The sequence below is a fragment of the Arachis hypogaea genome, chromosome 4 (genome assembly GCF_003086295.3).
Source record: "Arachis hypogaea cultivar Tifrunner chromosome 4, arahy.Tifrunner.gnm2.J5K5, whole genome shotgun sequence".
In the NCBI taxonomy this organism is placed as follows: domain Eukaryota; kingdom Viridiplantae; phylum Streptophyta; class Magnoliopsida; order Fabales; family Fabaceae; genus Arachis; species Arachis hypogaea.
In genome coordinates, this window is record NC_092039.1 from 65,727,403 (window position 1) to 65,739,937 (window position 12,535).

Here is a 12,535-nt window from a genome sequence, read left to right on the forward strand (position 1 = left end):
AAAAATATTTTTATTTTTTATTTTTAAAATTATAAATTTAATATGAATAAATAAAAATTAATTATAAAAACATAAAATATTTTATATTATTTAAGATATGTAAAAATATAAAATAATTAAATTTAAATTAAAAAGGTAAAAAGTTATATTATTATTATTATGTATACTAAATTTAAGATAAAGATTTACTAACATGGTTTACAAATTAGTTATTTATATATTAAATTTATTTATTTTCTCAATCTTATTTAATTTGAAGCAAATTTAAAAATTTATATTCAAAAGACTCTTTATTTTTATGTATAATTCAAATAGATAAAAAAATATTTTTTTAATCTTATATTAAACATCTTTAATTATTTTTATTTTATTATTATTTTAAAATTATTAACTTTTATTTTGATTATATCATCTCATCATATTATACACTATCATTTTTTTATCATTCTTTTTACATGGATAACTATTAGTATTATTGTCTCACCGTCACTTTATGTTGTCTTGTTTTATTTTTTTCTTCTTCTTCTATTAACCACAACCGCAATCAATTACCATAATACCATTATGGCAGCTCTCATTTTTGTTCATCACTTTGTATGTGAAAGACAAATTAAAAATATATAAGAATGAGTTAACAAAATAATTTATGAGAGTTCTTCAGTTCATTATTGATAGGTATATACATGTCAAAAAAAATTAAAAAATAAATATCAGATAAAAAAATAATATTTTTTAAAATTAAATTGATAAGAGAAAAGTTTGTATGTGAAAGACAGATTAAAAATATATAAGAATGAATACAATTTAGTAAGTAAACCGAAGAGAAAGGAAAATGAAGGTGAAAGTTATGCGTGAAATTAATATACGTAGTAAAATGGTATAAAATTTGCAATGGTAGTAAATGAAAGCGAGAAAAAGATGGAGACAATACAATCACGATATTCAAGGAAGAAGAATGATGGCAACATAAATAATAAGAGTGCACCTAATGGTGAGAGGAGAAGCACTAAAAATTGAATAATGAGATCAAACTTGGTATAAAGTACTCACATAAAGAATATATCCAAAATAAAACGATAAGATCCATAAAAAATTATTTATCACCCCTAATTATTTTTTTCCTCCTTTCATACATGGCGTTGAAAATCAACATTTGGCATAGTTATTATCTAGTTCAAAAAATTACAAAAACTCATCCAAATAATTGTTACATACAGAGAAGTACATTCAGACTTGGAAAGAGAAGTAAGAAAAATTGAAAATGGATAAAATTAATTAAATGGATAAATTATTGGAATAAAGAATTGAAGGAGAGGTTACGGTTTCTACAACTATTAGTGAAATATAGAATGAAAATAAGATAAAAGAACACGTGTTGCTGTTAACGGTAAAAGTTTCATTGTCATGCACTTCCATTCCTGTATGTTTCAAAAGTAAAATAGAATTATTAAAAACTAATTGAATTCATAACAAAGAAAATTAGTTATCGTATTACCGGTATCAAATTAATGATGGGTGGTAGTTCTTCTAATTATAGTCAATCGGGCTACTACTCCTATGTTTGTAGTTATTCGACTACATCTACCTGTGTTTGGCACTGGAGTTGGAATTGGAGTCAGTTGATATGGCAACTTATTTTCCTTGTCGAATCATTTCCCAATAAGTTGTTGTCTTTGTTCTTCGATCATGTTGTCTTCTTCGCCTAGGATTGTTGATTTTGTGAAGTTTCCATTTTTATTTGTCAGAAACATAGCAAAATGCAGAGAAGAAAAAGGTTTGCGATACCAAAATTGAAAGTGAAAAAGTATTTAATTCTGTTGGGGTTTCAGTTTTTAAATTTAGTACGTAGTGGGAGCAGTTTTTTGTTGAAAGTAAATCAGTTTTAAAATATATCGTGGGTTGAAAATGAATCAGTTTAATACTCTGTCGTGAGATAAATTCTTTTTTTATAAAAAATAAAAAATTGAAAACGTAGTAACAGTTTGTTATATTGAATTCAGTGTGTAACAAAAATAAAAAAATAGAGATAAAATAGGGAGAAGAAATTGGATACCAAACTTTTCTATCCCATTCTATATTGGTATAGATAAAAAAATAGTTATTATGACAAAAATAAAAAAAATAGTAAATAGAAAATAATAGAAAAAATAGTTATTATAATAGAAATCAAAGTTGTCGATTATGCAATGGGACTATTTCAATTCGAAAAGAATAAAAAAAAATTCAAATCTAAATTTATTTGATATTAAATAAAATAAAATTACATAAAAAATTATTATTTACCGTATAAATTAAATAAAAAATTACCAGTATTTTATATAACAACTGTCAAACAGAACTCACTGAATAAAAAAAATTGAACATCAAACTTCCATATTTTTTTTGTATATTGTTATTTTGTTATAGTATAAATAATAGTTTTAGAATTATCTAAATATTTTAATATAAATTATTTAATATTGTCAAAGCTAAAAAATTTAAGAGATAAAATTAATATTTCTTTTAATGATTATTTTTAAAATTATAAATACACAATAAAAAATTAGAATACATTAAAATAGTACCATAATAAAAAATAATTTAAAAGATAAAATTAACAAACTAATGGAATATATATGCACAACTAACCAATGTTATCATCGTTCAGAATATTATTTGGACCAATTCTAATACTTGAATATCTAAAAACAGATTTTTATTATATAAATAATATTTTTTGAATTTTGTAAATCTTTTAATATAAATAATTTAATATTATCTGGACAAAAAAATTAAAAAATAAGATTAATATTTCTTTTAAGAATGATTTTTGTCAAAATTATAAATACATAATAAAAATTTAGAGTACATTAAAATAGTACTATAATAAAAAAAATTTAAATATTAAATTAATAGTGTAAATTTTTTAAGTGAACAATTAACAATCATAATATATTGTATTATAGATATATGTAACATAGTATATTAGAAATAATTAAAAGTTTACTAAGAATAATAATTTATACCCACTAATATTATTACCGTTCTATCTATTAAAAAATTTGGACCAATTTTATTACTATTATGAATATCTAAATAATTAAAAGCAAATCTATTATGGGCATGAGTCTAATGTATTTTTAAAATCTATCAATGTATTCAATAATATTAATAAGAAATGAGATGAGAAGAGAAAAATGGGTAAGAAGTGACATAAGAATTACGTCAAGTGGCCAAGTGAAGTGATGGAAGTTTTTCAGAGATAACTGACACTAATGGAGAAGTTGATTAAAAAGGGTAATACTGGAAAAAAAATTTTGGACACCAAATCCATGTATTGCCATTATATATTGTTATAGATATTATTAAACATTGAACATATATATTTTTTATAATAATATAATTATAAAAATTGTTTGGCAGTATAATATTATATTAAGAAATTATTAAACTATTTAATAATTGAGATTATAATTATATAAAGTACATTAAGACAATATAATAATATCTATAATAATATTATTTAGGCCGATAATAAAAGATTTATGGAATCAAAATTTAAGAAAAAATAAATAATTATTAATTAAATAGATATATGTATAAATATATAGGATTCCTTCCTATATTTGGACTGTTTGGGAACGACAATAATATATTTTAAATGATTATATTTTACAGTGTATAATTTTTCTTTAGAGATAAATAATTCGTGAATATAAAAATTATATTAAACTGGTAGCATCTATAAATTATAATATTGAAATAGTAAATTTATCAATTTAAATTTATGTAGTGAAAAAATAATCACTTCTGATATATTTATTTTTTAGAAGGAAAAGTATAAAAAAAATATTGAAATTATCAAAGAATTTTTTCTTGTTATACAGTGAAAAGATTTAAGCTACAATTATAATATTAAACATATATCTAATTTAATTTTTTTATAATGATACGGCGCGAGAAAATTTTAGGACAATAATGGAAGATCTATCGAATCAAAATTTATGAAAAAAATAAATTACTATTAATTAAATAAATATACAGGAGTCCTATCCATATTTATTACCATTCGATTTATTACTTGAATCAGTTTCGCTTTTATTATGAGTATCTAAATATTTAAAAAATTTATTCTTAAGATGAAAATAATGTAGGTTAAGAATTTAAAAGTACATTCGGTAGAGTACGGTAACATAGAGATACTGTAGAAATAATTCAAATTAAATGACGAACTAAATTGTAGGAAAAAAAGTTAAAAAAATATACCAGAATTATCTATTAAGTTTTTTTACAGAATAAGAAAATTTAATAACAAATATATTATTAAACAGTGAATATATATATGTTTTTCTTATAATAATACAGTTATAAAAATTTTATATTTGTATGATATTATATTAAAAAATTATTAAACTATTTAATAATTGAGATTATAATGATGTAAATTACATTTAAGATAATATAATAATATTATTTAGGCCAATAATAAAAGAGTTATTGAATCAAAATTTAAGGAAAAATAAATTATTATTAATTAAATAATATAAATATAAGATTCCTACCCATATTTGGATCGTTTGGTTTATTACTTGAACCAGCTCCAATGTTATTGTGTGTATCTGTATATGTAAAAAATTTATTATTAAGATGAAAATAATGTAATTTGATAATTTAAGGGTACACTCAAGAAATAGATTATACATAATTGGTACGTACTAAGAGTCCAGTAACATAGATATATCGTAAAAAATAATTCATATTAAATAATAAACTAACAATATAAATTTATTACTGAGAAGTATAATTTAGAGTACCTGATATAGAGTATTGTTGAGGAGGTATATTTGTGATATCTTGTAATGGTGTTGCCATGTTAGTTGGTCCACTTGATGTATCGATTTGTTTTCCTCGTCTAATACTCTCTCGGTAACTGGCACGCTTTTTGGCAAGGTGTTGCTGCCTCTGTTCTTCACTCATATTTTGTCTTCGTTGTCTGGCATAGTCTTGCCAAGTTCGTCGACCACTCCCACGTGAATCTTCCATTGGTATGTTGTCAACTATAATTAATCAAAGAAACATATAAAAACAATTATACACTTTTATTTAATGACAAAAAATAAATTACAGAAGATTTTACATTATATTTAGGCGAAGTGAGAAGAATGGAGGAGAAGACAGAGAAAAAATGAAAGAAATTTTTTCTATTACGGAGAGATATGGAGTAACCAGTGAAGTGAGAGAGATGAAGAGAAAAAATTGGGAATAATACAATTGACGGAGTAATTGATGTGAGAGGAATTAACTGATGCAGTAGTGGAGAATTAAGTAGTAGAATTTTGTAACTGATGCAGTAATGTGATGTGAGAGAAATTAACGTGGAGAAGTTATATTGAGGTGAACGTGGATGGAAATGAAATAGCAGAATGCTGTAACTGGAGGTAGGTTACTAAAAAGGATAAAAATGGAAAGAAAAATTGGACACCAAAAATGGGTTTTCCCATTATATATTGTTATAGATGCACTTCCCAAATCAAATGCTTAGAGGGTTATAGCCACATACCCATCCACACTCAATTTGATCCAGCATGAGAAAGCATTTCTAGCTAATCTCTTCATTCCTCTTTCAAGGATCCGAAGAGATCCATGTTTGAATAGCTTCTTTTCCAAGATCACTATCCAATTGGATGAAGATCGAAGGCTTTCAAGTAAAATCAAAAGGAAAGATAGAAGAAGAATAAGAAAATTAGTATTGATCCATCAAATTACAACAGAGCTCCCTAACCCAATGAAAGGGGTTTAGCTGTTCATAGCTCTAGAAATTGAAAACAAAGATAGTGTGTGAAGGGGGGGAAGTCCGAAGACCCCTCGTCAATCCCCATTCCAGCCTCCCTTGAATGTAAAAACTAAGGCCTTTATATAGGCTTTCCTAAATTACAAAATGAAATTAAAAGCAAATTACACTTAAATGAAAATTCCTATTCTATATGCGTCTTGTGGCCTTGATTGGTTGACAATTGTGGGCTTGCTTGCTTGAGCTTTGAAGTGGACTTGAGAGAGAAGTGAGTCAAGTTGAGGTCCAGGTGCTAAAGTTAGTGCTAAAGTTAGCCACACTAACGCTACAAGTGTGGCGTTAGTGCTAAAGTTATTGTGGCTAACGTTGCACTTGCTGCCTAGTTGGTGTTTTTGGGGCTTAAAAGATGCCTCTTGTTTGTGCTCCACTTTCATGCCCACTTTAGAGTATTATATATCGTTGGAACGCTCTGAATGTCAGCTTTCTAACGCAACTGGAATCACCTCAATTGGACCTCTGTAGCTCAAGTTATGCTCCTTTGAATTGGACATGGTCGCTAGCATGGTTGCCAACGTTAATGAAAATGTTGAGTCTCAATAACGCTAGCAATTTCCCGTTTTTGAAGCTCAAACTTAGTGTCCACCCCATACTATTATATATTGTTGGAAAGCCCTGGATGTCTACTTTCCAATGCTTTTGGAAGCGTATCATATGGAGCTCTACAACTCGAGTTATATTTCTTGGAAGGTGAAGAGGTCAGTTGGCCTTAATACAGGTTGATACCATGTTCATCATTGCACTTTCGGGGCAGGTTTTCTCCCTCAACTTTAGATTCAACCATGTAGTGCCATATATTCTTGGAAAGCTCTGGAATCCTACTTTCCAATGCCACTGGAATCACCTCATTTGGAGCTTTGTGGCTCAAGTTATGCATGTTTGAAGAAGGCATGGTCAGGCTGCCAGGTGGGATTTTTGCCCACGTTAACTTCCACGTTAACTAAGTTAACGTGGGAGTTAACGTGGCTCATTGTGGCTTGTGTGGCTCCTTCCAACGTTAGTGACAATGTTGAGTGTCACTAACATTGGCAATCACCTTCTTTCATCCACGTTAGCTTCCACGTTAACTAAGTTAACGTGGAAGTTAACGTGGCTTCCTTGGGGTTGTGTGGTTGCTTTCAACGTTAGAGACAATGTTGGGTGTCACTAACGTTGTCGACCACCCTTGCCTCTTACGTTAGCTCCCACGTTAACCAAGTTAACGTGGGAGTTAACGTTGCATTTTGCACTTAGGCCAACGTTAGTGACAATGTTGAATGTCACTAACGTTGGCTTCCTTCCCCCTTTTAACGTTAGAGGCCACGTTAACTAAGTTAACGTGGACTCTAACGTGGCCACTTATGAGCTTGGTCCAACGTTAGTGATAATGTTAAGTGTCACTAACGTTGGCTCCATTTCCTTTCTTCAAAGTTAATGCCACTAACGTTCCAACTTTCCTTCCTTCTACGTTAGTGCCCATGTTAGTGTAACTAACGTAGCCACTAACGTGGCTCTTCTCTGCTTCTTTTTGCCTGAAATCAAACAAACAGAGTGCATCAAAGTCTTGCTCTTAATCATGGGATCATGCATCATCCAATTTATCATATAATTCATGCAAAATCCTCATGAAATCATGTAAAGTGCACAATGTATACCGGAATCAAGAAGTAAGTGAAATTCTACCCAAAACTAGCTTATTTCCTAAGAAAATGCATGAAACTACCTTAAAAACAGTGAAAAAAAGGTCAGTGAAACTGGCCAAAATGCCCTGGCATCACAACACCAAACTTAAGCTTGCTTGTCCCTAAGCAAGTATTGGAACAAGAGAATGATGAATGGAATGGCAAGAGTAATGAGTCATTCTTGTGGAAGTCATGTCCCTGGTTTTATGGTGGTTTCATGCATAGCAACTTAGGTTCATTCCTGGCTTTCAGACCTTTATCATGTCCTAGGATACTCACTGTGACTGCATACCATGAGACTTTTATTAATTGATCCTTTTGTTGTCAATTCAGGGTTTATTTGTGTTCTTGGGCTAGGTGTTCTGTAAGGGGGGCAACTCTTTAAAATAAGCTTTCAGCCAACACTCCCGAACCAGTTGGTTCAAGGTGCTAGGTGTTGAAGCACCCCTAAGGACTTACTTGCTCAAGTCTCTCCCCCATACATACACACCACAGGCATATAGTTTATTTATTTTCTTTTCTTGAGACCTTGGTGTCCAGCACCTCTTTGGGTTACTAAATGCTCTGTAGTGAGGGTTACTCTTGATAGTGGACTTTCAGCTGATAATCCCGAGTTAGTTAACCCAAGTTACCAAGTGATAAGGCACCCCAAAGAGCTTATTCATCCAAGTAGATCCCTCACACATGAGCACCACAGACACATGCCTCAAGCTCAAAATCATTAGTGCCTAGCCTTATTGCTTACTCTTTTTCTTTTGTTTTTCAACCTTTATTGTCTTTTCCCTTTTTCTTCTTAGGATCTTCTTATTTAGTTAGTCTCATGAGGTGTGTCTCCAGCATAGTATTCATGACAGATAGTGTCCTCCCACCTTGTGGTTGAACCAACTTAGCCAACTTATGACCACACCACAAACTCAGGAACTTACTCCATAGTATGAACTCCACTCTGGTCTTTTATAAAACACTCATTCTTTTTTCATTTGATTCAAAAGGGACAAGCATACAAGTAAGCAAAGTAAGGATGCAATAATGACATTCAGACTAGAAAACACAACCTTAATCAATAAAATGTTTAAAAGACAGAATTGACATGCTTATTCACAAGGAGCAAGCACACATACATACAAAGAACTTAGAAGACAATCATGCAAATTAAAGTGCTGGAAATAAGTAAGAGGAGAAAGGAACTTTACCACCTTGTATTTTATCTTCATTGTTGTTGCCCTTTTCCTCCTATTCTTCCCCTTCCCACACCAGACATAGAATGATTGCTTATACTCAAGCAACAATTAAAACAGTGGTGATGGGGTCCATAATGGATCATGAATGTCATAGAATGAAGTGTGAGTATGCATGTGTTTCAGCAAGCAAGGTTAAGGATACAATAAAGACACAAGAGATACAAACAGAGACATTTTGATTGCATTAATAAGTGGTGTTGGCATGGTACTTGCTTGAAAGTTGAGTGGCAACACCAAACTTAGTGTGCCACTATCAATTTAGAATGTTGCAAGTACCCAGTGAAGATTGAAAATCAAATTGTTGCATAGCAACACCAAACTTAGAATGCAATCATATGCCAAATTATTGAAAGCAAACTAAGCAAAGCAAGGAAATGTTACCTATGGTTGGGTTGCCTCCCAACAAGCGCTCTTTTAATGTCATTAGCTTGACATGTTGTTCATGACTTTCTTCCTCTTCTTCCAGTTTGTTAAGAGAAATGACCTTAAGAGGAGAGACGAGCCAGTTAATGCCCCTTGTTTTGAGTGCCTCTCTCCAGCAAGCCTTCTTCTGTTGTTAGCTTGTGTAAACTTGCTTGATGGGGTAGGGGTGGGATGGCTTTTGGTTGACCTTTTCTTCTTCATGGATATTGTCCTTCTTTTCTTGGTCACCATCCTCTTTTTAGTGCTCATGTTGATTGCCTTCACCACCTTAGTTTCAGTACTTGGGTGTTGTATGAGGGTTGGAGCAACATCTTCATCAAGAACTTCTTGAATTGGTGGTTCAATGAACTCACCCTCTACGCAACTCTCTGTTTTATTGGAGTAGTGTGGACTCCCTTGATTGACTTCCTCCCTTTCTTCTACATGATGTTGCATTGTGTCCTTTGGGAGTGAGTTTGCATGTTCCTCATCTTTTATTGCAATTTCACTTGACACAGGGACCTTTTGTTCTTGTTTTTCCACTTCCTCACCAACAAATTGGTCTTCATTCTCACTGTTTGATGGTTCTAAGTTCCCCCTTGTCTGCTCTAAGGGCCCATTCATCTTCTTGAGGATGATTTCTTTCCAGGATTGGGGTCGTGTGTATCTTTCCACGAGTTTTCTATGTATTTCTATGTATGAAGGTTGAGAATAATCTTGGTGACATGGATGTGTTATGGTGAAGTTGTGCTGAGGGGTGTGGAATGAGTTGTGTGATTGATGGGATGACTTGTATGGACTTTGTGTTGAGGCATAATCAAGTGATGAAGAATTTAGGCATGTAAAACTTGGAGGTGAGGTTGTATAATTGAGTGGTGATGGCTCTTGATGAATGGGGTATGAATGAGTGAAATCTCTTTGATTATGATCTTCCCAGCCACAACTTGAGTAGTGATCAATTTCACCAAAATATGGATCATTTTGTGGCTCTGGAAAGTACCCCATTTCATGTCCTTGATACTCCCACCCACCATGAGCATAGTAAAGTGAATCATTCTGGGGTGGTGGAGAGTTTCCCATGAAATTTGATTGCCTAAAGTATGATGGATGCTCCTTTCTTTCCTGCAGAAAGCTCTGTCTCAAACAATAATCACCAAAAGATGATGGATGCTCCTTTCTTTCCTGCAGAAAGCTCTGTCTCAAACAATAATCACCAAAAGAAATTGGAATCTCCATTGTCACAGATGAGGAAATTCCCAGTGAGGCAATATCACAAACAGTTAGTGGGTTAGTGAACTGAATTGTAAATAACACAGAAAAACTAAGAAACAGGGTGAAGGAAAGAAATTAACAAAGACAGAAAGTAAATTACTTAAACAGAAAATTAAAGCAAACAAAATAAAAATACTCAATCTAGTGATCCTCTAATTTAATCATTGTCGATGCACAATCAATCCCCGGCAACGGCGCCATAAACTTGATCGGGGTAAAACTTGTCTCTCAACAAATTCCCATTCGGCAAGTGTACCGAATTTGTCGTCAAGTAAAAACTCACAATAGAGTGAGGTCGAATCCCACAGGGATTGATTGATCAAGCAACTTTAATTAGACAAATGATCTAGTTGAGCGAATCCATGAATATAGTTGATAATTGCAGAAATTAAAATGGCAGGAAAGTAAATGACTTAAAGTAAATAGCAGAATTGTAACTAGGAATGGGGGAATTGCTCATAAAAGTAAATTGTAGAAAATAAAGCGAATGGGTAAGATCAAAAATGGGGAGTTCATTGGGCTTAGGAGATGTTGCATTCTCCGGATCAATTTCATTTTCATCTCTTCCTCAATCAATGCACTCATTGATCTCCTTGGCAATCTTAAGTGATTGAATCACAATTTCTTGCAATTCAATCTCTCAAATCTTGATCAATAGCCAATTCCTTGGTCAATTGCTCATGAGAAGAGATGAAGTGTGGTCACTGATTATACCACATGCACTTCCCAAATCAAATGCTTAGAGGGTTATAGCCACATACCCATCTACACTCAATTTGGTCCAGCATGAGAAAGCATTTCTAGCTAATCTTTTCATTCCTCTTTCAATGATCCGAAGAGATCCATGTTTGAATAGCTTCTTTTCCAAGATCACTATCCAATTGGATGAAGATCGAAGGCTTTCAAGTAAAATCAAAAGGAAAGATAGAAGAAGAATAAGAAAATTAGTATTGATCCATCAAATTACAACAGAGCTCCCTAACCCAATGAAAGGGGTTTAGTTGTTCATAGCTCTAGAAATCAAAATCAAAGATGGAGAATACATCATAAATCTAGAATTGCAAAGAAAGTAAATACAAAGAGTAGTTCTCTTTCCTAGCTCCTCTCCCCCAAAAGCTCCTCTCTATTTCAAAACTACTCCTATATATACTACTCTTCTCAGCTTCTAGTTAGCTCTTCAAGTCTTGGGCCTCTGGATCTTTGAGCTTGAAGCAGTTCCTTTCTTCAATTGGGCTTGGCTTACTTGTAGAGAGAAAGTGTGAAGTGGGCAGAGACTTTAGCTCAAGATGTTAAGGGTGTTTAACAGTTAGTGAAAATACAAGTTCGAGAACGTTAGTGACACTGAACATTGTCACTAACGTTGCCATGCACCCCTTTGCCTCACGTTAAAGCCCACGTTAACTGGGTTAACGTGGCTTTTAACGTTGCCTTGTTAGCCTTCGAGAACGTTAGTGACACTCAACATTGTCACTAACGTTCAAGTGTGCCCCTTCTTGCTTCACGTTAAAGCTCACGTTAACTAGGTTAACGTGGCTTCTAACGTAGCTTTTGTCAACCTTCGAGAACGTTAGTGACACTCAACATTGTCATTAACGTTCAAGTGTGCCCTTAGGTCTCACGTTAGAGTCCACATTAACTAGGTTAGCGTGGCTTCTAACGTGGCCATTCTTAGCCATCCCAACGTTAGTGACAATGTTGAGTGTCACTAACGTTGGCTCATTCTTCATTCCTCATCGTTAGCTTCCATGTTAACCAAGTTAACGTGGAAGTTAACATGGCTCTTGGGGGTTGTGTGGTTGCTCCAACGTTAGTGACAATGTTGAGTGTCACTAACGTTGTCGACAACTCTCCATCTCTTACGTTAGCTCCCACGTTAACCAAGTTAACGTGGGAGTTAACGTGGCTCTTTGCACCTTAGGCCAACATTAGTGACAATGTTGAGTGTCACTAACGTTGGCTTCTCTTCCCCCTTTAACGTTAGAGGCCACGTTAACTAGGTTAACGTGGCTTCTAACGTGGCCATTTGTGAGCAGTTGCCAACGTTAGTGACAATGTTAAGTGTCACTAACGTTGGCTCAACTTCTCTTCTCCACGTTAGAGTTTACATTAGCTTAGTTAACGTGACTCTTTAA